The 19,025-nt window shown below is 36.9% G+C and overlaps 1 pseudogene; it reads left to right on the forward strand.

Annotated features, from left to right (window-relative positions):
• Nucleotides 1-5,227: 5,227 nt before the first annotated feature.
• LOC122700533 lies at nt 5,228-6,447 on the forward strand (annotated as a pseudogene).
• Nucleotides 6,448-19,025: the final 12,578 nt, after the last annotated feature.

The following is a 19,025-nucleotide window of genomic DNA, read 5'->3' on the forward strand; positions in this document are numbered from 1 at the left end:
GCAAAAGTATTTCCTCAGTATTTAGCAATTCCCCAACCTCTTAACTCCAAGAAATCCATCAAAGACTCTTTTATAATTATGTAATTGAGTAATTATTATATGCCAGGCATTAGGCTAAAGTGAATAATAGCATGAAAAAAGAACTATTATCCGTCCTATTTTCAATTTCGAAATCAGGAACTCAAAGATTTACAATAGGTCACATAGTAGCTATAACCAGAGGGGCTGAGATTCAAACCCATAATTATGTGATATTATGTGATACCATATTCTGTGATATTATAATTATGTGATATTATATTCTGTAAGGACCAAAGAAGATAGCTAGATTGCAAACAAACAAACAAACCAAAATGTGGAGTAAAGGACAAAAGAGGAAAAAAAGGAGGAAAAGTAGCACATAGAAAGGGAGGCAGTGGGCAATAATAGATAGAAAATCCCACAGCTAGTCTGCTTTTACAGAACGCCACTTAGCATTTCACCCTGCACAGGAAACAGGAGAACTTTCAGAGGGTGCCTCTTCATAAGAATGATCTCTAACCCACCAAAGACAGCTGACAATAGAATCTAGAGATACTGAAAAATGCCTGATTGCTCCTGTTTTGTTCCCCAGCACCTCCTCCCCGCCACTCACTGAGTAGGAAAAAAAATGCAGCAGGAAGAAAATGAGAATATGTGTGCCATCTTTTCATCTTTGCTGCAAAATGGGGGGTGGGGGTGGGGAGGGGAGGGAAGGAACATTCATATGTCCATTGGTTACATCCTCATACTTACAAAACAGTTATGGAATTCTCTTTTTTTTTTTTAAGGAATTATAGCATTGTTATTTTTTAATGAAATTCATATCAGAAATCTGCCAGAGAAAAATTTAGACAAAAAGCCGTGTGCCACAGTGAAGGCTGGATGATTAGATAAGGAAATAAGCTACACTATCATTTATGAAAAAGGGATGAAGAGAGATGCTGACCATTTTTGCAATTATATTTCTTCATATTTAGAAGTAAAGGTATAATCTTTGTATCTTAAAATATAAAAATCAATTATCCACACTATTTCTTTGGAAATAAATGACATGCTGCATAAATCAATACCAGAGTTACATGAAAGTCAGGAAATAAAAAGGCCAGAGTGGTTCTCTATGATTTTATTAGGCCACAGCTAGAATATCAATCCATGACTTGCCAAGGTAGTCTAGAATTCATGTGAAAATGTTCATAATAATGGAATCAGCTGTGGAAAGAAGTAGTATCTGATGTCCACAGTATACCCTGCCAGGTGATTCTGCAAAGGGCAAAATGACTGAGGCAAGGATTTCCTGTACTGTTGGAAAAAAATGTATCTCCAATCATCACAGGTTTAATAGCAATTCTTATCTTTGGGCTGTAGAATTCATCTACTGCTGAGAAACGACTTTGCCATGTGTTTTCTCAATCTTTTCACATTTAGCAATATTATGAAGATTGCCAAATTTACAATATATACTGAATTTCAAAAGAAGATTTATTTTAAATCATTTCTTAGGTGCACAAATGTTATACAGAAAATAATTATGTACCTAACAGAGGTAATAGGAGTCAAGGAAATGGCTAACCAGTTTTGTTATTTATTTACTTCAATATGGGTAATTTAAGAAAGATTTGTAATCTAATGCCTTCAAATATAATTTCTAATACATACTGCAGTCACATAGGTATAATAGAATCTGAACAAGGACTGTCAACACAAATGACTTTCAGGGACCAGACAGGTATAGTCAAAAAGTAAAGTGAAGCCAGCTGGAGAACAATGACATGGAAATCTTGGTCTATGTTTTGTCATCAATCTTTTGATAGAGATAGAGAGAAGATAAAAATGTATATACTATATAAGTATGAACATGAATAGCAAATATTCAGTACTAGTGTCAGAAACAAGAGGAAAGCATTTGGACTTAGGCAAAATGAAGACCCCATATCTCACCAAAAGTGTTCCCAGTCCTATCTTACCATTACCTTTGAGAATTTAGGTCTAGAGCTGCTCAATATTTTGATTTTTTTATAGTTTTTGAAATTGTTTCTAAAATATCACATTACCCTGTAGCTCAGATGGTAAAGAAATCTGCCTGCAATGCAGGAGACCCAGGTTGAATCCCTGGGTTGGGAAAATCCTCTGGCGAAGGGAATGGCAATCCACTCCAGTATTCTTGTCTGGAGAAGTCCATGGAAAAGGAGCCTGGTGGGCTACAGTCCATGGGGCTGCAAAGAGTCGGACACAACTGAGTGACTAACACTTCTATTACTAACACAAACAGAATGCCTCTGTGAACTATGTAAGTCTTGAGCCTGGTGTAAGTCTGAGGAAGAACAGAGCATGGGTAAACGAAACTATGTAGGTGTGTGTGTCTTGGTCAGGTTTGAGCAACATTCCCACTCTGGTTCTATCTTGATGCTGACTTCCTTCTCGAGTCCTTCCAGGCTGTGTGCTCAAGGGGGAGGGGGCAGGAAAGAAGAGGCTGCCAGAAGATGTGCAGAACAGGAACACTGCAAGCAACCACGTACACTTGGGCACCGGAGTCATTGCTTTTAACTGGCTTTATGACACTTGTCTGACTCATTTAACATCTCTGTGCCAGCTTTCTCCTCCTTTGAACTGAAGAGAATTAGATTAGATAATGTCTAAAATCTCTTCTACTCAGAAAAATCTAGAAATAGGCAAACTATTTCACTGCCTCTCTGTGGCAACTAAGGAAGTTGTTAGTCATCTGTATCAAGCCTATCATTTATCTTTAAATCTTTTTTAATAATACTTTTCACTGAGGTAATTTTCCTTTTCAATTGTTACCTTTATTTTTGTACTTTTACACATTAAAAAAAGATTCTATGTGTGTGCTTTAGGAATAGGCTAACAGATTTCATCTTATGTATAAGGTCTAATACTGGAGTAGCTTCCTAGAGGGCTGTGTTCAAAAGGATTATGGGAGATCTAGAGGTGGTACACAGCATCATAATTGATTAGCAATGTCCGCATAGGTGAGGGAGAATGATTTCTACTTTTTATCAGAATTAGGTTTAGAAGTATTGATTCTGAATCCTAAGATTTCAAAATCTCCTGAACCTTATATTTAACATCCAAGATGCATAGCTACTTTTATATATATATATATGTATATATATATATATATATGTCTTTCAGAACTTAAATAAAAATTTTTAGCCAAAGTATCAACCTCCCTTCTATTTTTTAGGAGAGTAGAGAGGACAGAGGGTGGCACTTTTTCTCAAATTACAAAATACATTATCAAAAATATCATTACTTTAAGTTTTATTTCAAAATCTTGGAAATTCATTGGCAAAATATATAAAGTATATGTTTAACTGAAATTAAAATTAATTCTGCATATCTCACCTATATTCTCAGTTGTTGTTGTTGTTGTTGTTTTAACAAATCAGGAACATAGTTTACCTTACTCTTCACAACTTAGCTAAATATCAAAGAGAGGAGTGGTACAAAGTATATTTCTTTTGCAACCTCATGGGACTGTAGGCCACCAGTCCATGGGATTCTCCAAGCAAAAATACTGGAGTGGGTTGTCATTTCCTTATCCAGGGGATCTGCCCAACCCAAGGATGAAATCTAAGTCTCCTATTTGGCAGGCAGATTCTTTAGAATTGAGTTACCTGGGAAACCCCATGAAGCATATACTAAGCCTGTCAGATTTTAGATTCTCATCAGGTCTTTTATTCAGGCACATGGAACATAGAATCCAATTTAACCATCAAATAAAAAAAATTGAATGTTTCAGAAATTACAGAATTTTACATGAAAGTAAAATCTTGAAATACTTAAAGAAGGACAGAGACTGATTGCCCAGCAGTTTTAACAGGGACTCACAGCTAAATACTTATTCAAGAAATAAACAAGAAAAGATAATCCTTCCAAATGCTAGGAATTCTAGAAAAACTTTTTTGAATAAAGTTGCTAAATTTGCTTCATAAAAAATATATTTCTATGAATAGTATGATGAAATTCTATTTCTCAAGTACTTTTTTAAAGTTCTGATTTTTAAATACACATATGTAGAATATTTTAAAATAATTACAGTTTTATTATTTGTGCTTACTCCAAAGTAGGATAGAAAAGAACCTAATAGAGATCTTATCACTTCCTAGGTGAAGAAATATTAAAAATATTAAATTTGCTCCATTAATTTTCAGTAGATAAATGTGTGCCAATTTAGTTTTAAGATCCTGAACAAAATTATTCTCTAAGATGAAACTTTATCTCCACAGTAATCTTCATAAGATAGCATTTTCTAAATTGAAGTAAATTCAAATTACCACTGGCTCTGAATTTCTGAATTAGTAAAGAATAAATTATCATGCAGTCATCCTACTGCTCAAGGTCTTATTATTGACAAATACATTTAAAAGAAATGCAACAATTTGGGGGGAAAGAGACAACCACACTGAAAATCCAGATTCTTAAAGACTTTCCTCACAAAGCTTGCTCAGATGAACATTTCAGATCTCAATTAAATTTTTACCTGATATTCAAAACCTGTGTCTTAGGTTTGTTTTTCTCCCAAGAGCCAGGGTGATAGCTTTTCCAACTACAGCCATATTTGAAAATCCCTAAATCTTTAAATAAAGGTTTCTTTGGATTCTATGGGAAGAATGTCTGTGTGGATTACACAACATTGATAACTCTGACACAACAGTTAGGTTAAGAGAATTATAATTCAGAGACAAAGACATCTATTTATTTTTCATGTCTGCTAAAGAAAATCACATTGTTCATGGGGTTCTCAAGGCAAGAATACTAAAGTGGTTTGCCATTCCCTTCTCCAGTGGACCACGTTTTGTCAGGCTGTATACTGTCACCCTGCTTATATAACATACATGCAGAGTACATCATGCGAAATGTAGGGCTGGATGAAGCACAAGCTGGAATCAAGATTGCCAGGAGAACTGTCAATAACCTCAGATATGCAGATGACAACATCCTTATGGCACAAAGTAAAGAGGCACTAAAGAGCCTCTTGATGAAAGTCAAAGACGAGAGTGAAAAAGCTGACTTAAAACTCAACATTAGAGAACGGTGTTCCAGAGACCTAGCCTGCTATTACCTAGATCCACTGGTGATACTTTCCTATTCATGGCCTCTAAACCTCATCTCTCAGTTTATTGGCCTGTCATCAGCAAGCAGATAGAGTTTGGACTCTATGGAGAGGAAGGACACTAAGAGGTATTTCATGCATGGGCTTTGTAAGGAAGGCGATAACTGTCACTATTCACACGGTCTCTCTGACAGTCCATATGGTGTAGTGTGCAAGTATTTTCAATGAGGGTACTGTATTTGCAGAGACTGCTGCAGATATGAACACAGCAAGCCACTGAAACAGGAAGAAGCAACTGCTACAGATCCAACTGCAAAGTCAGCCCTTGCTGCTTCCACGAGTCTCTCATCAGTTGGACCGACTGATGAAATGAACATGGGCGAGGCTGAGTAAAGAAATTCAAACTTGGCAACTGTAGCCGCCGGTTCAGAGGACTGGGTGAATGCCATGGAGTGTTCCAGGGCAGCCCTACTGTGATCGGACTGCCCTTTCCTCCACTGAAGGCCCTCTTCAGGGCTCAGTGACCCAGGAAGATGCAAAGTGTGGTGGAGACCAAGCAGCAGCTCTGCCGCTATGCCGCTGTGGGGGAGCGCCGCTACGGGGAGAACTGCGCATGCCTGCATGGAGACGCGTGTGACACGTGCGGGCTGCAAGTCCTCCCTCTCCTGGATGCTGCTCAGAGGTCAGAGCATATACAATCCTGCATCGAGGCCCACGAGGACATGGAGCTCTCGTTCGCGGTGCAGCGCAGCAAGGACATGGTATGCAGCAACTGCATGGAAGTGGTCTACGAGAAAGCCAACCCCAGCGAGCACCGCCTCGGGATCCTCTCCAACTGCTGTCTCAAATGTATTCGCAAGTGGAGGAGTGCTAAGAAAACGTGAGAGCAAGATCATAAAGTCCTGCCCAGAATGCCTGATCACATCTAACTTTGTCATTCCAAGTGAGTACTGGGTGGAGGAGAAAGAAGAGAAGCAGAAACTCATTCAGAAATATAGGAGGCAATGAGCAACAAGGCATGCAGGTATTTTGATGAAGGCCGTGGGAGCTGCCCATTTGGAAGGAACTATTTTTACAAGCGTGCATACCCTGACGGCTGCAGAGAGGAGCCACAGAACAGAAAGTGGGAACATCAAGCAGATACCAGGTCCAGTGAAGGAACCACTTCCGGGAGCTCATCGAGGCACCAGAGAACGGCAACCCTTTTGACGACGAAGATTGTCACCTTTGAGCTGGGCGAGATGCTGTTTATGCTTTTGGCTGCAGGTGGGGACGACGACCTGGCAGACGCTGAAGATGAGTGGGACTTGTTTCACGATGAGTTGGAAGATTTTTATGACTTGGATCTATAGCAACTCGGCGGAGCACGTGAACTGGTCTGCCAAACAGAGGGCAGGAGGCCTTGGGGACTGCAGCGGTACCCCGCCACTCTCCTAGGCAGGCCTCTCAGCTACAGGTGCTGTCATAATCATTTTTACCTAGGGCCTGTCTTCTCAACCCCTCACCTTTCCCCAAGGAGTATGCTGTTTTCTCTGTTTAAAAAGTTAAAAAAAAATAAATCTGAAAGTTAGTTTTTCTGTAACATGAATTTAACTATCAGACAGTTAGTGTAGGTTTGTTGCGTCATGTTTTCCACAGTTTGAGGGGAGTGTATCTGGATTTCCAGGGTTCATTTTTGAGGACCCCGGGTTCAGAAGTTATAGCACTGGCCCTGCTTTGGGGGTCCAGGAAGCGGGGTGATGGGTGAAGGATCTGAACTGTAAAAGTCGCCTCCTCCTGCTCTAGACTTGGGCAGTGGTTACCTGGTTTCTGGTGAAATCTGCTTTACATCTGTATGTTCCGTCTGGTCCCTGTCCTCTCATCCCCACCCTGTGCACTCGTCTTGTAGCTTTGGTCTCTCGTTTCATTGCACACAAGTAACACTACTGGGTAACCAGAACCAGGTGTGAATGTATTTGAGATTTTTACCATCTTTAGCGTGATAGGAAAATTGTGAAAAAACACATATAAAAAGATGTGAGTGGAAGAAAATAACGCAGAGTTGGAAGCTGACTCCCCAAGGCTGATGAACTTGGGATGTGTGAGTATGAGTGTGTGACAAGCTTCCCATCCCTGCCTAGATGCAGTGTTTGTAGTCTTACCGCAAAAACTCAGTTTAGTGGTTTCAGCCTCATGTGGCAAAGAGATCTTAAAGGGCAAAGCAGTTTATTGGTAGCTGTTAACAGAGCAGTGCTAGCTCTGTCTGTATAAACAGAGAAATGGGCTTAGCCAAAGAAGTGCAAACTATCTGGTTATCCCATGTATTAACACAACCTAGGACTTGGGTCCACAGCTGTGTTTAACGTTGTTTGATCTCAGTAGTCCAGGCACTTTTTGACAAACCTTTGTCCTCATTTGAGGCATTTCTTGCCAGGTTTTTGCTCCCTTTTTTGTGGGTATTTGCCTCATTCCACCCCCAAGTTTGCAGTCAGACAGTGCCATTCAAAACTATGTTCTAAGGTGTTTCCTGTAGTGGAGTCATTTTTTGGCAATATAGTAAGTCAGGCTTTTCCACTAAAAGGAGAAACAGAGGGTGGTAATCCAGAAGATAAGCTAAGAGCTAATGTTAAATTGTTAGAAGAATTCTTCAATTGGAAATTTTGGTGTTGTGTTTTGTTGCTCTATTTCCCAAAAATAACTTGGAGGTGCCCTGGGCGTGTCTACCTACTGCTGTGATGCCTTGGATACCACTCACTTTCAGAAAAAAAAACAACAAACAGTAATTGTTGCAGAGGTCTCTGTATTTTGCAGCTGCCCTTTTTTAAGATGCACTTTTCTGAAATAAAACAATTTTTAAACACCCCCCCCCTTGCAAAAAAAAAATAATAAAAAAACTCAACATTCAAAAAACAAAGATAATGGTATCCGGTCTCATCACTTCATGGCAAATCGATGGGAAAACAACAGAAACAGTGACAGAATTTATTTCTTGGGCTCCAAAATCACTGTGAATGGCAACTACAGTCATGAAATTAAAAGACGCTTGCTCCTTGGAAGAAAAGCTATGACCAACCTAGACAGCATGTTAAAAAGCAGAGACATTATTTTGCCAACAAAGGTCTGTCTAGTCAAAGCTATGGTTTTTCCAGTAGTCAGGTATGGATGTGAGAGTTGGACCAAGAAAGCTAAGAGCCAAAGAATTGATGCTTTTCAACTGTGGTGTTGGAGCAGACTCCCTTGGACTGCAAGGAGATCAAACTAGTCAATCCTAAAGGAAATCAGTCCTGAATATACATTGGAAGGACTGATGCTGAGGCTGAAGCTCCAATACTTTGGCCACCTGATGTGAAGAAACGATTCACTGGAAAAGTCCCTGATGCTGGGAAAGATTTAAGGCAGGAGAAGAAGGGGATTACAGAGGATGAGATGGTTGGATGGCATCACTGACTTGATGGACGTGAGTTTGAGCAAACTCCGGGAGTTGGTAAAGGACAGGGAAGCCTGTCATGCTGTGGTTCATGTAGCAAAGAGTCACAAAGCATCGGACAGGACTGAGCAACTGAACTGAACTAAAAGAAAGTCACTCCAAAAAAAAAAAAAGAAAGTCACTCCAGCTATTCTGGAGTGTGGTGGGGAATCAATGTTTCATTACTCATTCTGAACAATTCCCCACTGAAAATAACAGGTCTTAAAAAAAAAAAGAAAAGAACAGGTCTTCTACCTTTGAGAATCTTCTCTCTAAAGTTTCAAATATTTTTCTAATTCCCCAGATTTCTCTAAATTGTCATATGGCCTAAAAAAATGCAACCTCTAAAACTTCTCCATGCTAGGAAGTGTCAGTATGTTATGCAGGTATTTTATCACCACAAGGTAATTATTACATTGATGATGGAGAAACACCAAGAACAATACCATAGGACTATAGGATTAGTCTTAGCATTAAAAGGAATTGCATGCCCTGAAGCATGTCCTTAATTATTCTGAAGACCAAGTAATCATCTACACTGAATTTATCAATAACTAATTATGCCTACCTTAATGCACTTTAACTGAACTTCCTTTTTTATAGTGAATCATCCACATTCAAAACCATGAAAGTTTAAAGTTTTTAATAAACTTAAATGTGATATCAACAGTGAGAGCTCAGGCTCATGTCCTTTTCTATTTTACACTCTCCTTCTGGGTTGGCTAATCCAGTCCTAAATCTCTGAGTACCAACTGTGTGCTGCTGTTGTCTCTAAAGTTTATTTCTCAAGGTTGGTGCTCTCCACTGTACTCCATTATCCACTCATTCAATTGCTAATTTCATCTTTCCACTTGGATAGATATCTAATGAACATTTTAAACTTCATATTTCCAAAAGTCAACTAATACCTCCAAAAGTCAATAATTTTCCCCCTCAATGGAGTGAAAAAGGGCTACCATCTACTCTACAGCATACATGTAAGAATTCACAAATTGTCCCAGACCTGTTGCCTTCCCTCATTCTCTCCATGCAATCCTTGTACATCTTACCTATAAAACATAATTCCAAAGTTCATACTTCTCTCCACCCAACTGCTACCATGCTAGTCCAAACCACCGTCTCTGGTCCAGAACACTGCAGCAATCTGCAGTAGATTAATCTCTGAAGTAGATTACTGCTTTTATTCTTGCCCCTTCTCCAAACCATTTTCCAAGTACTTGCCAGAGTAATCTTTTTGAAACAGGGTATCAATTCATGCCACTATGCTGAACAAAACCCTACAGTGACTTCACATTGTACTGAGGCTAAAGACCAAAATTTACCTATATGACACTTACCATCTAATCCCTGCCTTATTCTTTGAATCCTTTTTTCTTTTTTTTTTGTCATTCTCTCCTTTGAATACAAACTCCAAAAGAGAAGACTTTTCTGTCCAGTGTATCTTCAACGCATCCCTTAGAATAATGTGTGGCACAGCAGATTCTGAATACATGTTTCTAAAAAGAATGACTCAGGTTTCCCAAATATAAATACAAATGTACGCATGCAATCTGGGGGAGGGAGAAGCATTGGTCATCATTGCGCTATTTAAATAAGATCATATAAAACATATTTATGTACCTTTTTTTCTCATGCAACAATGATGTGAGGGATTCTTTCTATTCAAATGATAAATGTTAAAAAAATGATGAAGCTTTATTTTCTTTTTTTCAATTGTGTATGATATTGCTTTAAACAACTCAAATATATTTTCAGTCATACTCTTAATGGAATTTTTTTTCACTTTTTGCCAATTTGAGTAATGATGCTATATTATTGTATAATGTATATGTCTGTACCTAAAGATATATTTATATTTCTATGAGATTGACTCCAAAAATTAGAATAATGGGGTCAAAAATTATACATTTTTAATTTAAACAAATATTACCAAGAACAAAAGCTATAGCTCTTTACATTTCAAAAGCAAGAGTGTATCCTTTTTCCATATCCATTCCACTACTAAGACTTTAGGAAGTTGTTCTTGTATTTTCTAATTTTTTAAGTTTAAGTTTTGTTATTATTTATAATAATATATTTATATGTGTTCACAATACAAAATATTTCTATTTTATACATTTAAATACTTTTACCTTTTTTCCTGTTTTTCTTTTCTTTCACATTTTTGCCCTTGATTCAGAAAGTTTTTATACTCTGAGACTGTAGATACAGATATAATCTCCTATAATTCTTGTAAAAAATTTTTTGTTCTATTGTTTAAAATTTTAACCCATATATAAGCTAGACTTAAACAGTACATGAACGGATAACTTCCAGATGTTCAAGTTGGATTCATAAAAGACAGAGTTACCAGTGATGAAATTGCCAACATCCTCTCGATCATAGAAAAAGCAAGGGATTTACAGAAAAACATCTACTTCTGCTTCACTGACTACGCTAAAGCCTCGGACTTTGTGGATCTCAACAAACTGTGGAAAATTTTTAAAGAGATGGGAATACTGGACCACCTTACCTGCTTCCTGAGAAATCTGTAAGCAGTTCAAGAAGCAACAGTTAGAACTGGACATGGAACAGCAGACAGGTTCAAAATTGGAAAAGGATTACATCAAGGATGTATAGTGTCACCCTGTTTATTTAACTTGAATGCAGAGTACATCACGTGAAATTCAGGGCTGGATGAAGCACAAGCTGGAATCATATTTCTGGGAGAAATATCAATAACCTCAGATATGCAGATGACACAAACCTTACAGCAGAAAGCAAAGAGGAACAAAAGAGCCTCTTGATGAAAGTGAAAGATGAGAGTGAAAAAGCTGACTTAAAACTCAACATTCAAAAAACGAAGATCATGGCATCCAGTCCCATCACTTTATGGCAAATAAATGGGGGAACAATGGAAACAATGACAGACTTTATTTTCTTGGGCTCCAAAATCACTGCAGATGGTGACTGCAGCCATGAAATTAAAAGACTCACTCCTTGGAAGGAAAGTTACGACCAACCTAGATAGCATATTAAAAAGCAGAGACGTTACTTTGCCAACAAAGGTCCATCTAGTCAAAGCCATGGTTTTTGCAGTAGTCATGTATGGATGTAAGTGTTGGACTATAAAGAAGGCTGAGCACCAAAGAATTGCTTTTCAACTGTGGTGCTGGAGAAGACTCTTAAGAGTCCCTTGGACTGCAAGGAGATCAAACCAATCAATCCTAAAGGAAATTAATCTTGAACATTCATTGGAAGGACTGATGCCAGAGCTGAAACTCCAATAATTTGGCTGATGCAAAGAGATGACTCACTGGAAAAGACCCTGATGCTGGGAAATATTGAAGGCAGGGGGGAAAAGGGAGGGCAGAGGATGAGATGGTTGGATTGCATTACCCAACCAATGGACATGAGTTTGAGCAAGCTCTGAGAGATAGTGAAGGACAGGGAAGTCTGGCATGCTACAGCCCATGGGGTCACAAACAGTCAAACACAACTTAGTGACTGAACAACAGTAAATATCACTACACACTTACTAAATTGGCTGGTTTAAAAGACTGACAGCATCAAATCTTAGCAAGGATGTGGAGAAACTGGAACTCATGTACCACTGGAGGAAATATAAAATGGAACAATTGAGTCAGAATAATTTGATAGTTTTTGAAAAGTGAAACATATGTCTACCCTACAGTCCAGATATTCCAATCTAATCCAAGAGAACTGAAAACATATTCGTGCAAAGTTCAGTTCAGTTCAGTTGCTCAGTCGTGTCTGACTCTTTGCGACCCCATGGACTGCAGCATGCCAGGCCTCCCTGTCTATCACCAACTCCCGGAGTTTATTCAAACTCATGTCCATTGAGCCAGTGATGCCATCCAACCATCTCATCCTCTGCAGTCCCCTTCTCCATGCAAAGATAGGTATGCAAATGATCACAGCAGTTTTAACTGTATAGTCAAAAGTAGAAACAAACAACTGTCCATCACAAGATGAAAGTAAAACAAACTATAATAGAGGCATACAATGGAATAGTACTTAGCAAAATAAAGGAATTAATTCTTATACATGCAAAAGCATGAAGAAACTGAAAATAATTACATAGATTTATAGAACAGATGAAATGATAAATAATGTATTATTCCACTTATATGGGCTTCCCTTGTGGCTCAGCTGGTAAAGAATCCCCCTGCAGTGCAGGAGACCTGGGTTTTGATCCCTGGGTTGGGAAGATCCCCTGGAAAAGGGAAAGGCTATGCACTCCAGTATTCTGGCCTGGAGAATTCCATGGACTATACAGTCCATGGGGTCGAAAAGAGTTGGACACAACTGAGCAACTTTCACTTTCACTTTCCACTTATACAAAATCATAGAAAAAACTAATCTATACATAAGGAAAGAGGATTAGTGGTTACCTGAATTAAGAGGATCAGGAGGTAATCTCTTGCTTCAATGATTACCAGAAACAAGAGGAGACAGATGTGTGTGTGTGTGTGTGTGGAACATTCTCAAACTGTGCTCTATAAATAAGTATAGCTTATCATGTGTCACCTCATATTTCACCTCACCAAAACAGTTTAAAAATTCTTCAAGTTTCTGGTGGTCTGGAAAGTTATAAAGGATGAGTAATTTGTAGAAACTAAGACTCAGCGTTTTGTATTCTCAAGTGAGGCTGTCCATCTGAATCTAGTCTCATCTTTATACCCATGGGACTGTCACATAGATGTCTGCCACAGTTAACAAAATTTCAGTGATACATTATGAAACAAGAGAAATAAAAATATTAGAGCATATATAATACATAAAAATGTGAATTAACTGGCACATATCACTTAATGACAGTAATTATAACATACTTGTGCATATGTATCTTTAAATAAACTCAATTAATAAATAGCATTCATCAATACTCATTCCAAACAACCATGTTTAATGATATCCTTAAGAATTAAAAACCTAAATCTTGTCGTTAATTTTTAAAGCAGTGTCGATGAATTTGGTTAATAAACTCTAGACACTGATCATGCTATCTACTTGTATATTTTGTCTAAAAAACTCATTGTAATTCAGAAACATCATTAACTCAGATGGTCACTGCTGAAAATGAGAGTGTTGTTCATATCACGGCCTTCAGCATTAGCACGTTAAAGACACTTTTCTCCCCCTCCGCCCAGCTTAAGTGACTTGATTTTGTTTTGACAAAATGGAAAAGTATTTAAGATGACCTTTGTATGATGTATAGCAGGAGCACTTGAAAAAGAAAAGGAAAACCCTTTATTCTCCAAGAGAGGAATACATGAACAAGTTCCAGAATTGTAGAACATAATACAGTTATGGAAAAAAATATGTATATAAGTATGAAAACTTTCCAAGTTACACTGGTAAGCGAAAAAGAAAATTAGAAAACAATCCTATTTTAAAAGATGAACAAAATCACTCTATAATAAATGTATAGTATTCTTTTTAATACTAGAAAAGTATGAAAAAGTATTTATTAAACTGTCAATCTTAAACTAGACTGCAAAGGCATAAGAAATTTTTTCTTATTATAAAGCATATATTTTACTTTTTAATTTTTATAACCTCAGGAAAGACATGTTATCTCTCAAAAAGTTAAAATTTCAAAAGTCCCAGAAAAAAGACCTCCCATGAAAGTAAAAATACTTACATGACATCATTCATTCAAATTAATAAAGTTAGTTCAAGGAATTATCATATATTGAGAAAACACAGATATGCTCTCTATTTCTTACAATAACACTGCAAGATAAGCATCATAACCCTCAATTTACAGGTGAGGAAATTGAGGTCCAGAGAGGCTAAGATTTATTCCTGAAGCTGTATAGCTACCATGTAGCATTAACTAATTTGCACTCAAGTCTGGCTCTAAACCTTGAACTTTTGACTCTATAGTATTACTTTCAAATACTTATAGCCTATTTTAAAACACAGTGCATTCTAACATTGCAAATATTATAAACGACTAATATAGAGAAAACTCTCTGCCTTTAAAAAACATTATACTTATCTTGAGAAAGAAAAAGAGAAGAAACAACACATGAATAACAGAGAACACCGCAGTCAAGCAATGACAAAAGAAGCCACATCTACTTCATTCATCTCTGCTTATCGCGATGCCTTTCATTCAATGGGTATTTAACACACACTTGTTGAATAAACGATGTGTTTCATTGTGGAATATAAATGTATTAAAAAAAATCTCGAAATATTCAAATGCATTCTATCCAAAGGATATGCAGACCCTGTGTCAATCCAACACTCACGAACAAAGCATAATCCATGAAACATTTCTCTTCACTTAGAGCACTGATACCACTCCAACAACACAATCTTACTTGCTTTCTTTTGCCAAAAAGAGAAAACAGGAGCAGGCTGCTCGGGCGGGCGGGGCGGGAGGAGTGGGGTGGGGAATGCGCTGTCCATGGTCCTGAAACTCTCTGAGTAAATAAAGCTCACTGGCACTTTTAACTGTTTCGCATTTCAGACTCCCAGAGGCCATGTGCCAATTTAACAAAGTTAAGTGCCATTTTAAAACAACTCTAAACACACGTTATTAGACCCGAAAACAGACACAAATGAAATAAATAAATAAATAAATTCAAAGAATTTCTCAAGAAATCTTTCATTATCCTTAAAGTAACTGTTCCTGCTTTCCAAACAGTAAGAAATGATGTTAGAGTACTCTCACAAGTCAGGTTACTTTCCATATGGCCTACTCAACTCTTACACCAGGATCTATATGGTTGATAGTTCCATGTTCCTAAGAAAATTATTTTAAAACTTCTTGTTTTCCCAAGCAAGAGGCTCTGCTAAGATTGTATCCAATAAACTACCTCAAACAGTGACTCAAAAAGACAATGTAAAATGAGTTACCAATTATTTCAGTCAGTAGGAATGATCCTGCACTTTTCATTTGGTTATTTTCTGTGTTTAGTGTTTATATACATATATATGTACACATATACATTTGCAGCTAAGAAGCAGCAAATGTGGATACACCACAGGTCAATTGTCTCTGATTATCTGCTATCAGAATAATATTCATAATTTATATTTTAATTTAGTCTCTCAACTTATGAATTTTTAATAAGAATTGTATAATTTATATAACTCATTCGTGTACAAGTAGGAAAGACTACATTCACTCACTCATTCATTCAAGCAAGTATTAAAAACCTATGATGTGCAAAGCAATGTGCCAGGCAGTGAATTTTTAAAGCATTCCAACACCCAGAAATTGTTTAAATATAATTATTTGAAATATCAACTGAAGTAACTATGAACAGTATTTCAATTACTGCAATTCGATTACTATCTGAAAAATCCATGTTTATAGAAGACTTCAATATCTTACTCAATACCTATTAAATACTGGATTTACTGTTTTACTGGTTGACTGTACCACTAAATGTTTTTACTTTTCAAAATCATAAATAAATTTTGACAAATGTAAAAGGTCATTAACTGCACTGAAATTCTTAAGACTTGCTATGAAATGTGCTCTCGATGGGATATTAATTTCAAAGACATCCATTTCAGCTGATTACCCTTGAGCAAGACATAAAAGTTACAGGACCACTGCTGCTAAAGAGATATCTTACTTTGAAAATAATGAGGGCTGGAATGACCTCACTTTTCTCTTTGTTTCTTTGCAAAAAAAGAAAAAAGCTATAAGGATACTTTACTTCCAATTTTACTTAAAAATAAAAACAAGATTCTTAAATAATTAGACTGCCTTAGAAATTCCTTCACAAATTTTTCTTAAGCAATAATTAAGAACGAACTTGTACATAATCATATAGAAGTGTACTAGAAACATTGTTTATAATAGTAAAACAACTAGAAAAAAACCATTCATTCAGAAAATATATTTAAATATAGTACATATATGTGAGTCTCTGTATATATTATATTTAATATATACTATTAACACATATATAATACATTAATATAACATTAATACATATTATGGACTTCCCCAATGGCTCAGCAGGTAAAATATTCCCCTACAATGCAGGAGCCACAGGAGATGTGGGTTCAATCCCTTGGTTGAGGAGATCCCCTGGAGAAGGAAATGGCAACCCACTCCAGTACTCTTTCCTGGGAAATCCCATGGACAGAGGAGTCTGGTGGGTTACAGTCCATGAGGTTGCAAAGAGTCAGATATGACTGAGTGCTGCTTATTTAACTTATATACAGAGTATATCATGCAAAATGTCAGGCTGGATGAAGCACAAGCTGGAATCAAGACTGTCAGGAGAAATATCAATAATATCAGATATGGAGATGATCCCACCCTTATGGTAGAAAGTGAAGAGGAACTTAAGAGCTTCTTGATGAAGGGGAAAGAGGAGAGTGGCTGGCTTTAAAAAGCTGGCTTAAAACTCAACACTCAAAAAACAAAGATTATGGCATCCAGTCCCATCACTTCATGGCAAATAGATGGGGAAATGATGGAAACAGTGACAGACTATTTTCCTGGGCTCCAAAATCACTGTAGATGGTGACTGCAGCCACAAAATTCAAAGACGCTTGCTCCTTGGAAGAAAAGCTGTGACAAACCTAGACAGTATATTAAAAAGCAGAAACATTACTTTGCCAACAAAGGTCTGTCTTGTCAAAGCTATGATTTTTCTAGTAGTCATAGGGGATGTGAGAGTTGCACCATAAAGAAAACTGAGCACTGAAGAATTGATGCTTTTGAACTGTGGCATTGGAGAAGACTCTTGAGAGTCTCTTGGACTGCAAAGAGATGAAAGCAGTCAATTCTAAAGGAAATCAGTCCTGAATATTCAGGACTGATGCTGAAGCTCCAATACTTTGCCACCTGATGTGAAGAACTGACTCCTTTGAAAATACCCTGATGCTTGGAAAGACTGAAGGAAGGAGGAGAAGGGGATGACAGAGGATGAGATGGTTGGATGGCATCACCAACTCTATGGACATGAGTTTGAGCAAGTCCCGGGAGATGGTGAAGGACAGGGAAGCCTGGCATGCTGCAGTCCATGGGGTCACAAAAAATCGGACACAACTGAGCAACTGAACAACAACAATGAATATATATTATATACTATTGATACAGTTCATTAATTGCAATTGTGATAATAATGAATAAGTATGAGATGCTTATATTTTTATATTTATATAATTTTATAACTTTCTGTAATATGTCTTTGCTGTTTCCACAATAAGAAAAACATTACTTGAACCAAAATTTTTTAAGTTCAAAAACTTGATTCTTAGGTTTTGTAACTTTTAAGCTTCAAGTATTAATTAGTCCTCCATTTTAGGAGCCTTATGAAATATAAAGTTAATCTCACTCACTTGCACAAATTTGTTTATTGGTGCCTATGTTTATGCTTTCCCACCCCTCCCCAACATGCATGCCAGTAATATTTTATATATACTTTTGAAAAAGTTACTTCTTTCTCTGAATCTCATTCTTCAATGTAAAATAAATGTATTAGAGTAGCTTCTTTTTATATTTTAACATTTAATATTTTCATGATATTCTAGGAAGCATCTCTAATATAGCCTTCAAAGCCTTGGTTAGTTCAATATATAAGTCCATTCCCATTTAGATGAACTTAATTTTTCATTAGTCAAACAAAGCACAGTCACTAGGCATACATTTTTTCCTTCTAATACCCTCTAAACTTCTTAAAGCTCAGCCCTTGTCATGCATATATATTACCTCAATATCCGTCCTTTAGTGCATGTGATTTTCATGAAACTGTAAAGTCAGTGTGTTCACGTGACATAAGTCTGTCAATCACTGTGCTCAGCATCATAGGTGTAGAGCATGGAAGAAGAGTCCTTAAGAACTGTATTTTCATTGGCAGATACTAAGTTGTAGCTGGGCTTATCCGTCCACCTTTATTAATAAACATTTTGTTTTATTAAGAAATAAAATGAATGTTATATGAAATAAATGCATTAAGACCAAAGTGAAACTAGAGTTGCTGGCCACCATTTTTCCTGGCTACATACAGAAAGTCCATTTGGAAAGCACAAAAGGTGGCCATAGAGAAGGTGTCAAAATTGAGAGAGAGAAGAGGGAAACAAAAAATGCTAATGACATTATTTAAGCATTTGGACTAAAATGTGAGTAAACCAATCCCAGATAAATGACAAAATATGTCTCTCTTTCTTATTTAAAGTAGTCATTGCTGGGTTTCTGGGTCCTGCAATGAAAAGAATTCTGATGTATAAAGTGCAGGAATTATCCATTTATATGTGGGGTTTTTTTAATCCTGTTTTAAAGCTTTCCCAATCACCTACAAAAAATTCTATACTCTAGTATCCTCTGTATTTACTGACTTAAATCTATGAGAAAATGTTTTCAGTCATTTACTTTTTATCTCCCTCCCAGCAACACATAATATCTTTTTTGTAGTATTTAAAAGCTTAGTGAATAAATTCCAGAAACAAAGGAGTATATCATTTTGTATACAAAGCCCACATTTCTACTTAGGTGTCAAAGAT

This window comes from Cervus elaphus, chromosome 9 (assembly GCF_910594005.1).
Source record: "Cervus elaphus chromosome 9, mCerEla1.1, whole genome shotgun sequence".
NCBI classification, from domain to species: Eukaryota; Metazoa; Chordata; class Mammalia; order Artiodactyla; family Cervidae; genus Cervus; species Cervus elaphus.